This window comes from Amblyomma mixtum, chromosome 2 (assembly GCF_055824585.1).
Source record: "Amblyomma mixtum isolate Tamu chromosome 2, ASM5582458v1, whole genome shotgun sequence".
Classification (NCBI taxonomy): domain Eukaryota; kingdom Metazoa; phylum Arthropoda; class Arachnida; order Ixodida; family Ixodidae; genus Amblyomma; species Amblyomma mixtum.
In genome coordinates this window covers 199,728,072-199,743,706 of record NC_143013.1, presented here as the reverse complement: position 1 = coordinate 199,743,706, position 15,635 = coordinate 199,728,072, and the positions used below count along the sequence as shown (strand labels likewise).

The 15,635-nt window shown below is 49.4% G+C and overlaps 1 pseudogene across 1 annotated transcript; it reads right to left on the bottom strand.

The window, feature by feature from the left end:
• Positions 1-1,165: 1,165 nt before the first annotated feature.
• On the bottom strand, positions 1,166-3,052 carry LOC149362185 (uncharacterized; annotated as a pseudogene). Its single transcript, XR_016288484.1, has 3 exons — positions 2,581-3,052; positions 2,303-2,413; positions 1,166-1,767 (listed from the first exon to the last, which is right to left on the bottom strand). The product of XR_016288484.1 is annotated as an uncharacterized LOC149362185 (transcript).
• Between the last annotated feature and the right edge of the window lie 12,583 nt (positions 3,053-15,635).

Below are 15,635 nucleotides of genomic sequence, written 5' to 3'. Positions count from 1 at the left end.
CTTCACCAGTTTCCTCCGTTCCCTCTTCAAATCTAAGCTAACACGAGACCTTACCATTCTGTGGTCGCTACAACGGACCTTACCGAGGACCTCCACATCCTCTACGATGCCAGGGTGTGCACACAGTATGAAGTCTATTTCATTTTTAGTCTCGCCATTGGGGCTCTTCCACGTCCACTTCCTGTTTGCTCGTTTGCGGAAGAAGGTATTCATAATCCGTAAATTATTTCTATCTGCGAACTCTACTAATAACTCTCCCCTACTGTTCCTAGAACCTATGCCATAGTCACCTACCGCCTTGTCTCCAGCCTGCTTTTTACCTACTTTTGCATTAAAGTCGCCCATCAGTACAGTGTACTGTGATTTTACTTTGGTCATTGCCGATTCCACATCCTCATAGAAGCTTTCAACTATCTGGTCATCATGGCTTGATGTAGGCGCGTAGGCCTGCACCACCTTCAGCTTGTACCTCTTATTAAGCCTAATTACGATAGCTGCCACTCTCTCGTTAATACTGTAAAACTCCTCGATGTTGCCAGCTATATCCTGATTAATGAGGAATCCCACACCTAGTTCTCGCCTATCTGCTAATCCACGATAGCACAGTACATGCCCGCCCTTTAGTACTGTATACGCCTCATCTGTCCTCCTAACTTCACTAAGCCCTATGACATCCCATTTAATACCTGCTAATTCCTCCAATAGCACTGCTAAGCTAGCCTCACTTGATAAGGTTCTTGCGTTAAACGTTGCCAGGTTCAGTTTCCAATGGCGGCCTGTCCGGAGCCAGAGATTCTTAGCACCCTCCGCTGCGTCACAGATCTGACCGCCGCCTTGGTCAGTTGCTCTGCAGCTGCTGGGGACTGAGGGCCGAGGGTTAATTGGTTTGTTCATAGAAGGTTATGGCCATGTACTACACCAGGGTGGCCAAATCCTGTTCTGGTGAGGAAGTGCGTTGTCGGGTAGGTTCACCGAAATCAGGCCGCACTCCAAGCCTGGGTATGCAATTCCATCGACACGCGGAGTTTTTTTTTTTTTTAATCCGGTGGAGAATTGCGTGGCACCGGGATTCGAACCCCGGTCCTCTTGCACGCGAGGCGGATGCTCTACCTCTACGCCATCGCTGCATCTCTCCTTTATCCTTAAAATTAAATCGCCTGGTCTAACAAGCTCCAGAAAGCCAGAGTCTTGGGTAATGAATGAGTCAGTGTGTCGCCCTCCATAAACTTTGGATACGAAGCTTATCATACCATTAGGAATTATGCCAATTAAGAATTTCAGCGTGTATCCTCCCTTGTAATGTGAATACAAAATATGTTGACAGTCAGAGTTTGAGGGTGCTTCAGTGCGGATCTCGGTACAATCTATTATTAAGGTGCAGTTCGGGTAGTTTTCCTTAAATGGGGCAGGCAAAGAAAGTTTGATCGCTCTCCGGGAAGGCATGAAGACCCAATCCTTCAGAGCGATGCTTAAAATACCAAGTGTTTTCCTGAAAACAGTGGATGCTGTTGAGGTTGCAACACTGAAAATTACCCCTAGTGCATTATATGCTATCCCAAGACGTAGCTTGGCGAGAAACAAGCACAGCCTATCTTCCTTTGACATAGTATTGCGCCTGTACTTCGGAGGAGGCAGCAGGTTCAAGAGAAGGCAGAAGACTTGTAGCGTCACTCCACACAAATCTTGCAGCGCTTTTTCTTTTTGCTTTAGAGATTGAAAGCCTTGAAACCCACAGTTTTTCTTCCAGTTGCCATCCGTACTTGCAACCTTCAGCAGAATAAACAGAGAACACGGTGAAATTCACAGGCAAATATACTTTAGCAAGAGGACTAACCAATGAAAATTGGTATTTACATCTCCCTGCAACTATGCTCATTCATTCCAAAAAGAAAATAAGCACCACCACTATAAAATAAGAGAATGTTATACAGGAATAAGTTTAGTTTTAGTTTATGGGGTTTAACGTCCCAAAGCGACTAAGGCTATGAGAGACGCCGTAGTGGAGGGCTCCGGAAATTTCGACCACCTGGGGTTCTTTAACGTGCACTGACATCGCACAGTACACGGGCCTCTAGAATTTCTCCTCCAAAGAAATTCCAGCCGCCGCGGCCGGGATCGAACCCGCGCCTTTTGGGTCAGCAGCCGAGCACCATAACCGCTGAGCCACCGCGGCGGCTTATACAGGAATAAAAATTAACAACAAATGTAATCGCACTGAATCCAGAACTCCTCTGTTAGCCCTAATAAATTGTTAGCAACAATTAAGCACAACTGATAAGGGAAAACCGCTGCATATTCCAACCTTGTGACTCATTTCTGCATGCACAACTTGAGTAGATGCATCAGTTCCATTTGTCGCAGAAAGAAGTATAGTAAGCTTTCCTTGAGCCACACACTCTTTGGTTTGGCATGCCTGAAAAAAAATTATGTATAAATGACTATGTTGTATTGCACTGACATGTTTTCAGTGCTACATGTGAACAGTGTTGAAAGGGCAGTATTAATAGAAAATTAATGTTGAATTTGTGTCGTTTTTTGTATACACAGAAATATGATCCCATAATTAAAAGGTGTCCTCACAGCATCTGTCTTTGCAATGAAATGACTTTCTCCTGCGCCACACACACTCATTGAAGTATGCGAGTCACTTGTGCTGATCGTCGAAGCCGCAGCTGCGCTCATCTCCAGAGGTGCATGGCTGAGATCCATCATGTGAATGTCCTCTGTAATGGAGGTTCCTGGTTTATGCATTGTCGCTTCATCGTCTGTACTTCATGATGGATTTTCACTTTCTGCACCGAGCTCTCTAGATGATATTGCCTGGTTGAGACGCCTTTGCCACCTGCACTGAACCGGTAAAAGTAACATTACTACCAACCTTAAACAGGGTGCAGCCAAACTCATCGTGCAATTAATTTTTATATTTGCATCTCATTGCCATTTTGAATGCCCTCCCAGTAACAATCCATGACGGGATTGAAAGTATCAAATAAAAAAGTAGAACTTATTAAAAACACAAAGCTGCATTTTACATTGGCAGTTTCACTTTTTCGTTTCATACCTTTGCGCCCTTTCCTTGTCAGGTGCTTTTTTTCTGTAGATCGGAGGGAAAACGGTAGGGATGTAGGCTGGATGTTGGCTAATGCCACTCTTGCAGTTGCCCACAAAATGTCTGCTGCAAATTCGTGTGTGCTCCTTAGGCAACCAAACAGTTCCATCAGGACTGCATAAGAAAGAATAGTATTGTATATTAGCAATTGCCAAGACACACACAAACACAGGCACAGACACAGACGAAATCGCGCAAGTTCCGAAGGTAGCAACTCAAAGAATTCACGAGCTCCTCGAGTACAGCATAATATTAAGTACGAGTGTCATTCACAGGTTAAAATAGGATATAAATTCACAAAAAAACAAAGCAAGCGTGCATGTTCTATCACTACGGCGTCTATCATACTGCCTGAGCTGGTTTCGGGCGTTAGAAGTGATAAAACTGCTCTCACGCTCTGACAGCACCTAACTGTAATCACCTAACAGCGCAATGTTTGTTAAACCACGCTAGCATATTCATGTTCGAACATGCAACAACGACGGCCACACCTAAAAAAAACAATACGAAAAATCAAAAGCCACTACACTTGTGCTTGCGAGAACGCAACAAGTACCCGTAATCGTTAGTGCAGTCGTCGCGTGCATGCTCAGCGTTGAGTACCGGCTTGTAACCTGAACGAACGAACACAAAATACAAACGGCCGCAGCCGAAAGCACGGCATGGCTGTAGGGACTTACCTAACCCTCCTCACTGCGTTGATCCACGCTTGACGTCTTTCTTTTTCATACCATCGCCTTGGAAATCGGTACAGTTTTACTGGTGGATCAAGCCCCTTGGTGTTTTCAGCACTGTTGTGGCAGCCGACCACACAGCAATACTTCGGGCCCCGCTTCCGCTCAGGTAGGGCCGCTTCTGCCATTGTTCAAATTGTACAACACGCTCGCCGAACAAGAGCACAAAACTGGCGACGCCGCAGCACCCTGCTGCGCTCAGGACGGCCTCGGATCGCGTGCGCACACACTTGTCTGCCGGCGCGCAACGGCGCGCGCTGGCAGCTTCTCTCCCCAGTAGTTCACGTTGTCGCCGCCAGATGGCCAGCAGACTTGAGCCGCGGAGCCCTATAGGCCTCTTGCGCTGGAGTTTGAGGTAACGTGGCGGCGCCTGGTGGCAGCAAGGAAAAGCTGGCTGGGTAGTACCAGGTTGGGTAGTAGTGAGCGCTGGCTGTGGCGGCGTACCTTTCTAGCCTGCGTTTTGCTTGGATTCGCACGTTTTTCTGCTCTGTTGTGAGTGCGACAAGGCTCGTCACTTGTGACCAACCACGCCGCGGCCCGGCCGTGGCTTAGTTTTTAGAAAACCGACGCTCCGTGTGCCTTAGGACGAAATGCAGGCAGCAGAAGGAATCGGCGACGCCGATCCGCCCAAGAGGCCTCGCTCAGTCTCGAAAAAGCATCACCGTCGTTACTGCTGCGTCGTGGGCTGCCACGAACAAGAAGGTCTGAATCCCAATATCGAATTCCACCGTTTTCCTTCAAGGTCTCACGAAGCGGAGCGCCGGGCGCGCTGGATAGCTGCAGTTCGACGCACTGAGTAAGCGAACCTTCGCGTTGTGCTGGCTGCTTCGCCTCCCTTGATGTTTGTTTGGTTATCCGCGTTGCTGAAATTCATTCTTTTTGCACATGCAGTCCGGACGGCAAACCGTGGGATGCAGTGCCGAACACCAGCATATGCAAGCCACTTTGTGGGTAACGAGCAAAACAATACCAGTCATCCCTCATATGTACCTACAATCTTCCCCGCGGTCTACAGCCGGCCTCATCCTCCTTGTGTTCGTCTTCTTTTGGCGCTTACCTCTCTCAAAAAAATGTATATTTAGCGAGCAGCCGCATATGCAGGCGTAGAATGAGAATTTATGCATTCTACAACACAACTTGTCTAGTACATAAAGTGTACCATGACAATCACCAAACAGTAGGGAATGCGCAACAGAGCAAGCAGCAAAAGGTGAGGAACGAACAGCATAATTCAGAGATCATATCAAGGGAATGCACAACACAGCAAAGAGCACAAAAAAATGCATGGTATAATTATGTCATGTCAACATCTCACTTCAGATAATCACTATTAAGGCAAATTGGCATATCAGCAGGCATGCTGGTGGTTCACGACTAGAGACCCGCGGCCACTGAGACAATTGACGATTCGACCGGTGCAACGTGGTGAGGTGGCCAGGTGCGTGCAAATGACCACAAATGGGGGGCGGGGTGCGATTCGCTGCGCACTACGAGCAGCCCAGCGTCGAGAGTGAAATGTGCACATTGTCTACCTCAAACCAGCACGTATGTGGCAGCGCGGAATCACTGATAACAGCGAACGTGTTCGAGCGAGGTCGTTTTAAGGATGAAAAGCTACATCAAGAATCTTGAATAAACAGCGCGAACGAAGACGAGCACAAAAGACAAGAAAACGGACGACACAGCGCTTGTCTTTTGTGCTCGTCTTCGTTCGCGCTGTTTATTCAAGATGCTTAACCAACTAGCCCGGCAAAACGTGTTAATACAGCAAGAAAACGACATCAAGCGCGCAGCGCACTAGCTCGCGCTGCAGCGTTATTCGGCTGCGAGCTCATATATGCATTGCATCATGTTAGCATTTGCTGAAGGAACAGAAGGCGGCTACTACAAAGCAGGCATGACTACTTGTTTAGCGAGATGCAGTCAGCAAAGACTGCAGGAGGCCCACGGTTTCGTGGCATGCTGAAAGACCGGTGCTGGCGCGGCGTGTACCGTCGTGCGATCGAGCAGTCCCGTATACATGTCTGTTTAGCGCTGCTGCGAATTCATATATTGCAAGTATTTCATCGCGTTGGTGCGCTTGAATCTAGAAGCGTGCAGACCTTACATGAAGTTCAACTTCGTACGCGACTCTCTTCACTTGCGAATGACACCGCGCTGAAACTTCGCCGCTTATTTCTTGAACAGAGTACACGTACTTGGCGTTGCATAATTTCTTCCCTTTACACAGCGTGCCAGCCCTGAAAAAATCTTCGGCGCCCGATATTCGCTGTAGGCCATGGCAAAGCACAAGCGAAAGTCGCGGGTCCGTACTGCCAACGCGCTTTCCGAAGCAGACGCCTGAGCCCGGTACTACCCAGCCGAGGGCAGAGGGCGCTCTTTAGCACCATTTTCGCAGCGCCCCCTGGGCAATGCAAGAGGTCTATAGCCGCTTGTCATGGAGAAAGAGAGTCGCGCCGCTGCCAAGCGGCGCTGGAGACTGGAGAACCTCAACTCGTCCGACCCCGAGCTTGCGGCCTGGCGGCTGGCCGCCGAGAATAGGAAGAACGAACGGCGCAAGGCCAAGTGAGAGGCTGAGACGCTGGAGCAGAGAGAGGAGCGCTTGCACAGGAAACGGCGTCGGGACGTGGAGCGGCGTGCCCTGTCCTCGCTGGAACGCGATGTAGCGATGAAGGATGACTTGAAGGCCGGCCGTGTAATCAATCACGTGATTAGACTGAGTGAAAGTGCGACTGTGACTTGGTCGTTCGAAGGGGACTTTACGAACAATCCCTTTGGATTTACATCTCGCTACGTATATCCTGGCATAGGTGAGGTAAGCCACTGCCAATTTTTTGTAAGCGGCAGCCTCAAGATGAGCCTGCTCAGCTACATGGCGGCCTCACGTGGACACTGAGTGGACACACGCCGGTGCGCAGAACACCTTCGATCGAATTTCTCGCCTCTCCTCCACCCCGTTTGACCGGCCCCTTGCCGCCATTTCTGTGCCCAGCCCAGCCTTTCAATTTTGTTGGCGTCAACCTCTGCAGGCCTCTCCCCTATGCGGTCTCTAGGAACCACTGGATTATCGTCGGCGTCGACCACCTCATTCAATGTGCGGAGACTGTCGCCATTCCCGCTGCTACCCCCCGCGAAGTTGCTCTCTTGCACCACCCGTCGAATGCCTCACAGATCATCGGACCGCTATTCCCCACCACACAAGCTAAGGGGTTAACCGAGCGCTTAAATCGCACTCTCAAAGACATTCTCAGGCTCACCACGTAAGTCGTATAGAATAAGATGAACTGGAATGCTGTTATTCCTTTTGTGACGTACGGCAACAACGCGGCCGCACAGTCTACCCCCGGATTTTCCCCTTTCTTCCTCCTTTATGGGCGACGTGAGCCGTTAGTGCCGATATTGCATGACACTACCACTTATATTTCGACTTTTCTCAGCGCACTCCCCTTTCGGACCGGCAAATCATGCCGCTGAATGCCGACACCTGGTTCTTTCTTACACCTTGAAATCCGAAGGACACTAAAAGCATCAACACGATAAAAAACAGACGCCACCAGTTTTTCTACTGGATTCCTAGCTTCGATCTGGGTAACAGCCACTAAACCAGTATTTATTTCAAAACTTCGCGCCCAATATCACGGCCCGTATGGTATCATCGAACAAACGTCTCACGTAGATTACATCGTGGAGCCGCTGGCACCCTCCTCTTACTTGAGTCGCCGAGGTCGTGAAACTCTACACATCAACCCTCTCAAGACCTACCACGATCGATTCCTCATCTCTTTGCCTTAAGTCGCCAGGGTGGCTACTCTTCGTTTCTAGAGCATTTGCAGTGAATAACGACCGACGCCTGTGACGTTGTCCCGACAGATGAAGTTGAAAAGAACGAAGCGTGGCCGTACTCCTCGAGGTCGATGCTAATTGGAACGGCTGTAGATGGTCTTACCCGCCCTTCAGATTTGTGTGACTTACGTTCCCAGTTTGACTTGTGGACCTTTGAATGTACGGTAACGTCCGTAACGTTACAATTAGACATATAGGCACACACAGACATTCAGCATTAGCTGGAAAACACTAGCCTACGAATAAGAAACATGCGCTACTCTTCGTCGTTTCCCTCCTAGCTTCCGCAGTCGTCGTCGTCACGTCTGTAATGCGCTTGCCCTCCACAGGCGAAGCCGTCTTAGCGAAAAAGGCATTTTTATCTGTATGAGGCCTTAAACACACTTGGTGAGTAAGTTCAAGATGCAGCCGTGAAACTGTACCCACAAAAGTAAGCTATCATGTCGCCAACAATAATTAAAGACAGCAATTGGCAACTACAACAGTGGAGCTAAAGACTGGAAATCAGGTATTAAAAGAAGAAGAGGAGTTGAGAGTCATTGGCCTAGACACTCATATATATGGCAAAGGCACACATTGGCTCCAAGGATGAAAAAAAACAGCAGAGACTTCCTTGAACATGAACAAATGCATTTCTTTTAGGGGAGGAGAAGCACGAACGGAGATGGCAAGACATCTGTAATACCGGTGCTTCAAGCCAGGATGCTCTGCCAGGCATAGCCCCAACGCATAACGAGGAGACAATGGGCGCAGTGGGAAACAATAAATAGGAGCGCAATACGCACCATCATGGTCTTACCAGAACTTACCGCCATCTCGGTTCTCCAAGAATTTGCACGGCTGAATACACCGACAGAACTAATTGAACAGAGAGGTAACAAGAAATCTGAAGCGATAGTACGTTATGCCAACAGCATCCTTGTCCAATGCGGTGACATACAATGGCTGAGCCCCCTCTGTGCTAATTCACGAATATTACGGCAAACGCTACTAAACATTGTCGTAGAGAGAAGCTATGAACTCGACCACAGGTTGAAGTTTGTCCAGGAACATGTATTCCGTATATACGGATGCGTCGATTGTGGAAAAGGGCGGTAGAACAGCAGCCACCATACCAACACAGATAAAGCTAAACGTATATCATGAACACGTATCAGAGCACCCGGATCCGCTTGTCATGGAACTTTATGTAATCCGGCGTGCCATGCAGTCCATGAATAAATATTCTGTTACAGATTACCATTTCTATACATGTCTCTACAGACTCCTTAGTAGCCATAAAACAACTGGTAAGAGAGAAAAGACACTATGTGGCACTCCGGAGACCCATGCACTCAACAAGATAACCAAGATATGCATCCAGGAACACTGTACTCAAGACAGTGCTGAGAACGCTGACCGTATAAAAGTAAACAGTCTTACACACCATGCTCCAAACACTAATGCATCCCCCACCAGGCCCCTTTGATGCCCGCTGCTCTCTGCTCCTTAAGAAAAAGTCCTCATTCCGCCGTGCACGTTCCCTTTTATCACAACCTGACAAGATCTGAAGAGGTATCCCAGAGAAGGCTAAGGGCTGGGGCGGACCTTACCCTGTCGGTAACGGTGTGACGGGACTCATAAGAAGACGCGGGACCCACCACCTGTCCTACGTGTTCCATACCGGCTGCAGAGGCGGCTGTTTGCCACTTGCTGTGGAATTGTGCAGGAGCAAGGACTTCAAAAACCGGGATTTTACAGGAAGTGGGACTAACAGTGACAAGGGTGGAGGATTTCTCCAAGTGGCTGACCGAAAGTAATAAGGGCAGAAGCCTTCTCCTGCTTCTGCACGAAAATGCCTTGCATGATTTTGTATAGATACTGCGAACCCATTTTATGCCTGTAAGGCAAGAGCGCAAAATAAAAAAAAGAGTCAGTCATTGTCACGAGTACGTCAGGGCTCCAACTGGGCAACGACCGTGACTTACTTTAACGGGTAACGTCGAAAACTGGCGATAAGACACAATGCTGCAGTTAAGGTCACTGATTTCGTCTGCCATGAAATAAAGGCCGGCGTAGTGTGTCTGCAGTTTCTGGTGTAACCCACGCTTGCGAACTAAAAAAAGTCAGTCATTGTAAAGAGTACGGCAGGGCTCCAACCGGGCAGCGTGTGTGACTTCCTTTTACGCGGAACGCCAACAACTGGCGATAAGACGCACAAAGCTGTAGTTCAGGTCACTGATTTGGTTTGCGGCGGAATAAAGGGTGGCGTAGAGTGTCTGCATTTTTTGGTGTAGCCGACGCTTTCTGATTGGTCGCCAAAGCAAGACGAATTCGCCAGGAACGTAGGTGATATGGCGGTGGTGGCAGTCGTACCGAGCTTTTCAGCGGTCTTGGGATGCGAGAGTTCTCAGGCGGGTAAGCCGGCGCCCCTCTTCAGCCTGGTAGAGGGTATCCGCTAAGCAGAGATCGTTATCGCTGAAGAAGGGGAGCATGATGTCGAGAGAGTACCGTGGGGAATGCGCATCAAGGAGAAAGAAAAAATTCAGGGGGACACTTTATTGACCTAAAGTGCGGTGAGGCGAAAGCCTTTAGCGTGTTGTTGCTGCTTGTGACACTGATGTGTAGTTAAGATGTTAATTAAGTGCACAATTGTTTCTGAATCTTAAATGCTGGAGACACTGGAGAGTGTTTGGTGGCATCCGTCTGAATCGACTCATGGGGACGACGAGGATAGAGCGAAGACCGGTTTCCGTGTAGGTCTTGTACAGGAGATTATCACGCAGAAAAAGTGCTGGCACATTCCTGCGCAATGTTAAGGAATTCCTCGAGGTGAGGGTCCTTGTGTTGCTCAGTGCGGAACGTGCAAGCATCGGGAAATACCGGTGATATAGAGACGATGTAGTGGCCTAAATCATCAGCATCACACTTCGTCGCAGCTAGTGGTAACCAGGAGGGGCAGTCGGCGTCAGCGTGCCGTCGACCAGACTTATGCGAGATGGTGTAGTCGTATTCTTGCCGGCGAAGAGTCGAGCAAACAAGACGACCCTACGGATCACAAAGATGGAGTAGCCAACTATGGGCATGGTGATCTGTTACGACTTTTAAAAGCCTTCCGTACAGGCAGCAGTGAAACCACTGCACGGCAAAACAACGGCGAGGCATTCTTGCACGCTAACACTGTAGTTGCGTTCAGCCTTGTATAGAGACCGACTGGTGTAAGGAATGGCATGTTCTCGTTTATTAGCGAGCTGGCCGAGCACCGCACCGATGCTAACACCACTTGCGTCGGTATGGTCTTCCGTCTGAGCAGACGGGTTGAAGTGCGCGAGAATAGGGTGCGACGTGAGGATAAATTTCAGTTGGCGGAAAATCGTCCACTCGTACGGAGATTCTTTCTCGAGTAGGCACTTGAGCGAATGGGCGATGTCAGCGAAACGAGTGACAACGCGACTGAAATATGGGCGCAGTCCTACGGAACGGCAAAGCTCTCACATTGTAAGGTTCCAGAAACGCTGCAACAGCCGCGTTCTTTTGAGGATCAGGCGGGATGCCTTGTCGGTCGATGAGGTCGCCACATTTGTAGAATATCATCATGCGTCGAGTGAGGCAGCACGGCGAATTCCGCCAAGAACACTGTTATGTCCAGAAACGCCCTCAAAGTACACCCTCGTAAGGCGCAACAAGGCGCCGTTCATGCCTTAAATATTCGCGCTTCAGTACCACATAAACATTAATTTGCGTCCTAAAAGGTGCTTAAAAGATAGACTCATAACAGAAATAGTGAAACCAATGTCTTCTAAAGCCATAGCTGAAACACCATCTACAAGCACAAAACATTGTTTTTCAGCTTAACAGGCGAAGGAGGGATGTCCGTAAGCTCTGAATGGTGTCCAGCGACCTCACCTCAATCGACCACGGTGACTAGTTTTTCGGCAGTGGCAGTACGAAGCGGCTCAGTGGTGACGGCGAACAGACAGCCAGTGGGGTAGAGCTTTGGTCGGAGGCCGGGGAGTGTTATCGGATTCCATCAGCATTGAAACGGTCGCGCGAAGGAGGCGAGCGGTGCCAAGGGTATCGAAGTGGTCGGGGTACAGCAGGATTCATGGGCCGCTCGTACCGAGACGGTGGGCAACTGCTAGAGTATCGTGAAATATGGACCGGGACGCCACACCGGTAGCACACGGAAGTGGGGCGAAGAAAACAATGGTCCTATAAGTGTTCGGAGATGTCAGAAGGCGTTGAATAACTCAATGCATGGTCAAGCCGATCAGCCAGCCGACGTGGCCGTCTGTAAGAGCAGGCACGGGGCGAGCGAGCGTCGTAGCATAGATCGGAACGCCACGACCAAAGACAGCAGTCGAAACACGATTGTGCGAAGTCCGTGGGAGCGGCGACGTGGGCTGCATTGACGGAGGGGAGCCCGGGCAGTAAAGTCAGTGTGGAGGCGGCCCTTTGCGAAATTAGCGGACGGGACATGAGTGATGTATGCCGGTTGCGGGGAGTCATTGGTAGAAGTTCTTCATGGAGGGTATATCGAACTTTGGCGTTATGTAGCGTTTGAGGTCGGAGATAGTTGCCAGGTCTTCTTTGCCGATGAGGAAATTGTAGATATCATGCGCAATACCCTGCAGAAGATGGCGGAGCTCGCGTACCTCGAATATACTGGAGTTTATGGCCTTGGACAGCTGGAGGACTTCCTCTGTTTAAGTAGGGGCATGTTTCACCCCATAGCTGGGCCTTCTGAGCGAGTGTTTGCTCGGCGCGTTTCTTTAGCGCGACCGAGATGCCGAAACACTTGCAGCAGCGCTATCGCCATTATCAGCGCTCCGCTGCCTCGGCTTGAAACCCGCGCCGTAGCCGCCTGCGTGGAGCGACGCGCCAAGGAGATTAAAGTAGCCCACACCTGGTTCTCGGCCTCTCTGCTTCGTCAGCGTCGCACTCCGTCTAATTTGTAGAGGACTAAGTCTCCGTCTCTCTACATGTTTAGGTTCGGTGACGAAGCGCTCTCACGTGGTCAGCGTATTTTTGTGAAAGCAGAAGGTGTAAAAAAAAGCATGACGTTGGTGAGTTGAGTGGCAGAGTCCCAGAGGTTGTATAGGCTCAGCCGTTGTTGATGGGTAAGCCGGTCGTCAACATCCTCACCCGCTGCGCCAGCAAATGGCCCTGGCTCTCTGTATAATAGCATTGGGGAGCCTTTGTTGTGGCGGCAGCGTGGTCTATCTTAAATTTAGGCGCGCCTGCGGAGGGTGATATTCCCGCTTCTGCACGCGTGTCTTTCCGAGAAGACTTGCCTATACGCACTGACGCTAGGAGAAACGGAGTTCCTGCCCAAGTTGTCAACCTTCTTCATCGCTCTCCACCTTCGACGAGATGAAATTTTCTTCCTTTCCGCCAGCTATTTCATTATTTCATATCCTCCAAAATTACAAAGCGCAACCAAAAACAAGGCTAACGCCCACTTACCTCAATTCCTCTTTTGCGCTATCTTAATCTTGGCTAAGCTGAGCCACACCGCCTTGCCACCAGCAGCTGTGAGTGAGTGAAGGAACGTTATTTCCGCCAGGAGAGGACCCGTTCCCCTCCGGGTACACGCGCAGTCGTCCGGGGAGGGGCAGCGTCACAGCTGGAAGAGTAGCAACAAATACAAATACAAATACCTTTATTTCAACATCTGAGATGTTAGGGGTACACCCAAAAAGCCTATGACTGGCTTGACAGAGGGGCGCACTCCCGTACATAAAAACCGGCAGCAACAGAACACGGACAGACCAATAAAAAGACTACAGTGCATAGGTAAATATCATATTCAATAAAGATTAGTGAACATCCTCTTGCATTAATAGATAGGTGAAGTCGGCAAGATTAACGCGCAATGCTCAAAGATACTGAAAAATGGAAACCGAAGGATAACAATCACAAAAGAAAACAGGATAAAGGAGGGAAAAGCTTGCAGTAAGAAAAAAACCGTACCGATATAGTTGCGCAGCTTCTGCTATCAGGCGGGTAGTGTAGCGTTGCATACTAAGGTCAGCGCTTATGAGTATGGTCTCCCATTCTTCTGCATGATTAATTCTGCCATGCCCTGGGGCACTGGAACATCTCCATATTACGTGTTCGAGAGTAGAGGTATGCCCGCAGAACTCGCATGCCTCCGCATCCTCCCTCGTGTCATCTCCTCTCCAGCCCCTGCAGAGGGGGTATGCAAAGTTTCTAGCCTGGAGTCTTCTCCAGTCATAGGCCTCAGCCGAGATAAGGAATCCATGCGGAGGAAGATAGATCCACGTGCTTTTTTTCTGATTCCAAAAAGTATTGGTTTCCTCTTTAGCGCTGAAGTCGTGTGAGGTGTCCACAGCTCCCTGGGGTAAAGTGAGCGGCGAGCCTGTGGGCGGCTTCGTTTCCAACCAGGCCCGAGAAGACTGGGGTCCATATGATTCTAATATTGTCGCCAGGGATAAAGCCTCTTAGATATTTAGCCGGCATCTCGTGGATGCGCCCTTACTGTAATTTCTAATTGCGGCTTTGCAGTCGCTTACTGTATATTTGGTACCTGGCTGAGTTAGACCGACTGTGGCGGAAGAGGTAGCAATAGCGCTCTCTCCAACCAAAAGCTCTGGTAGCCTCTTGTGACCGCCAGTATCAAGCGCGTAACATACCAAGCCCAACCACTAAACCTGCAAGAGGTCGACGAAGGCGCAACCTTCTTCCATTATGTGTGTATGATAGAAAGAAACATTAGAAGAGTTGACGATTTCGTTTGTTTTCGTACTCTCTCTCCTAAGAGTCAATTACAGCGCCGCTGCTGCTACACTGAGGTGGTTTTGAATGCGGCCCGGCGTGCGCCCGGAATTCTATCATTCACATATCTGCAAGTGTGCAGACAATCCGGAGGTTGACGCAATTTCGCGTTTAGCATTCACCTGCACGGTGGGTGTTTGAGGATGTCCGGCAGACAGCGCGAGTGAATCCCTACATTCATACTCAAAAACTCTAGACAAAGCTGTTCTTGAGCGCTTATAAACGCAATTGTTTTCATACAATGCAGGATTTCACTATAACAATGAATATATCTAGAGATCACCTGACGGCAGTCTTGCATTTTTTCTATTAACGTTTCTTCTATCGTCTAAAGCGTTTCCAATTCATTTTCTACAGCAGTCTTAACTCTGCGATGAGATCGATGGAAATACTTTAAAAGAATGATTTCGCTAAATATCAGAAGAGTTTACCATTAGCTTCAATATTTCCATGAGAGCGTCTTAAAATTTTACAATTTTTCAAATTTTTGTTCGAGAATGATATACTGGTGTTTTTGAGTTCAAGCAGGGTTCATTGTCTTTTACTTGGTTTGTTCGTGTAACTATAGTATTTTTCCCTGTGGAGTACACAGGAGTTATATAGTCCATGGCTTCGTGTCCGTAAGGAGCCCCGGGCAGAAAACAGGCTGCACTCATGCATCATCATTTATTTTCAAGCTACGAGGACACGACAGGACGTATCTAGCACGCTACACACACACACACACACACACACACACACACACACACACACACACACACACACACGCACACTACGGGACGCAGCACAGTCGAAAGTCGCCGGTCAAGGGGAACCCAAACGTCCTAACGCGTGCTCCGGTGGCGCAGCACCATCGTCCTGTCGCCTTGCGCCGCAGGTGGTCGAAAGTTGATCGTCGATCGGCGACGAACATCAGCACAGAACAGGGGCGAGTACGGCCCGGTCACTGGGGTAGGTATCAGCAGGCAGCCGATGGGTTGTGACGACCTGACCAACGGAGGGCCGGTATCAACAGGTATCCGGGTGGCAGAAACGGCCTGAATAACGGGAGGCCGGCATCAGCAGGCAGGTGAGTGTCGGGAAACTACCTTGTCACGGAGAGGCAGGTGTCATCCTGCAGCAGGGTGGCATGGTGATAAGTCTGTCTTGACGCCCAGCTGCAGCCTTCGATA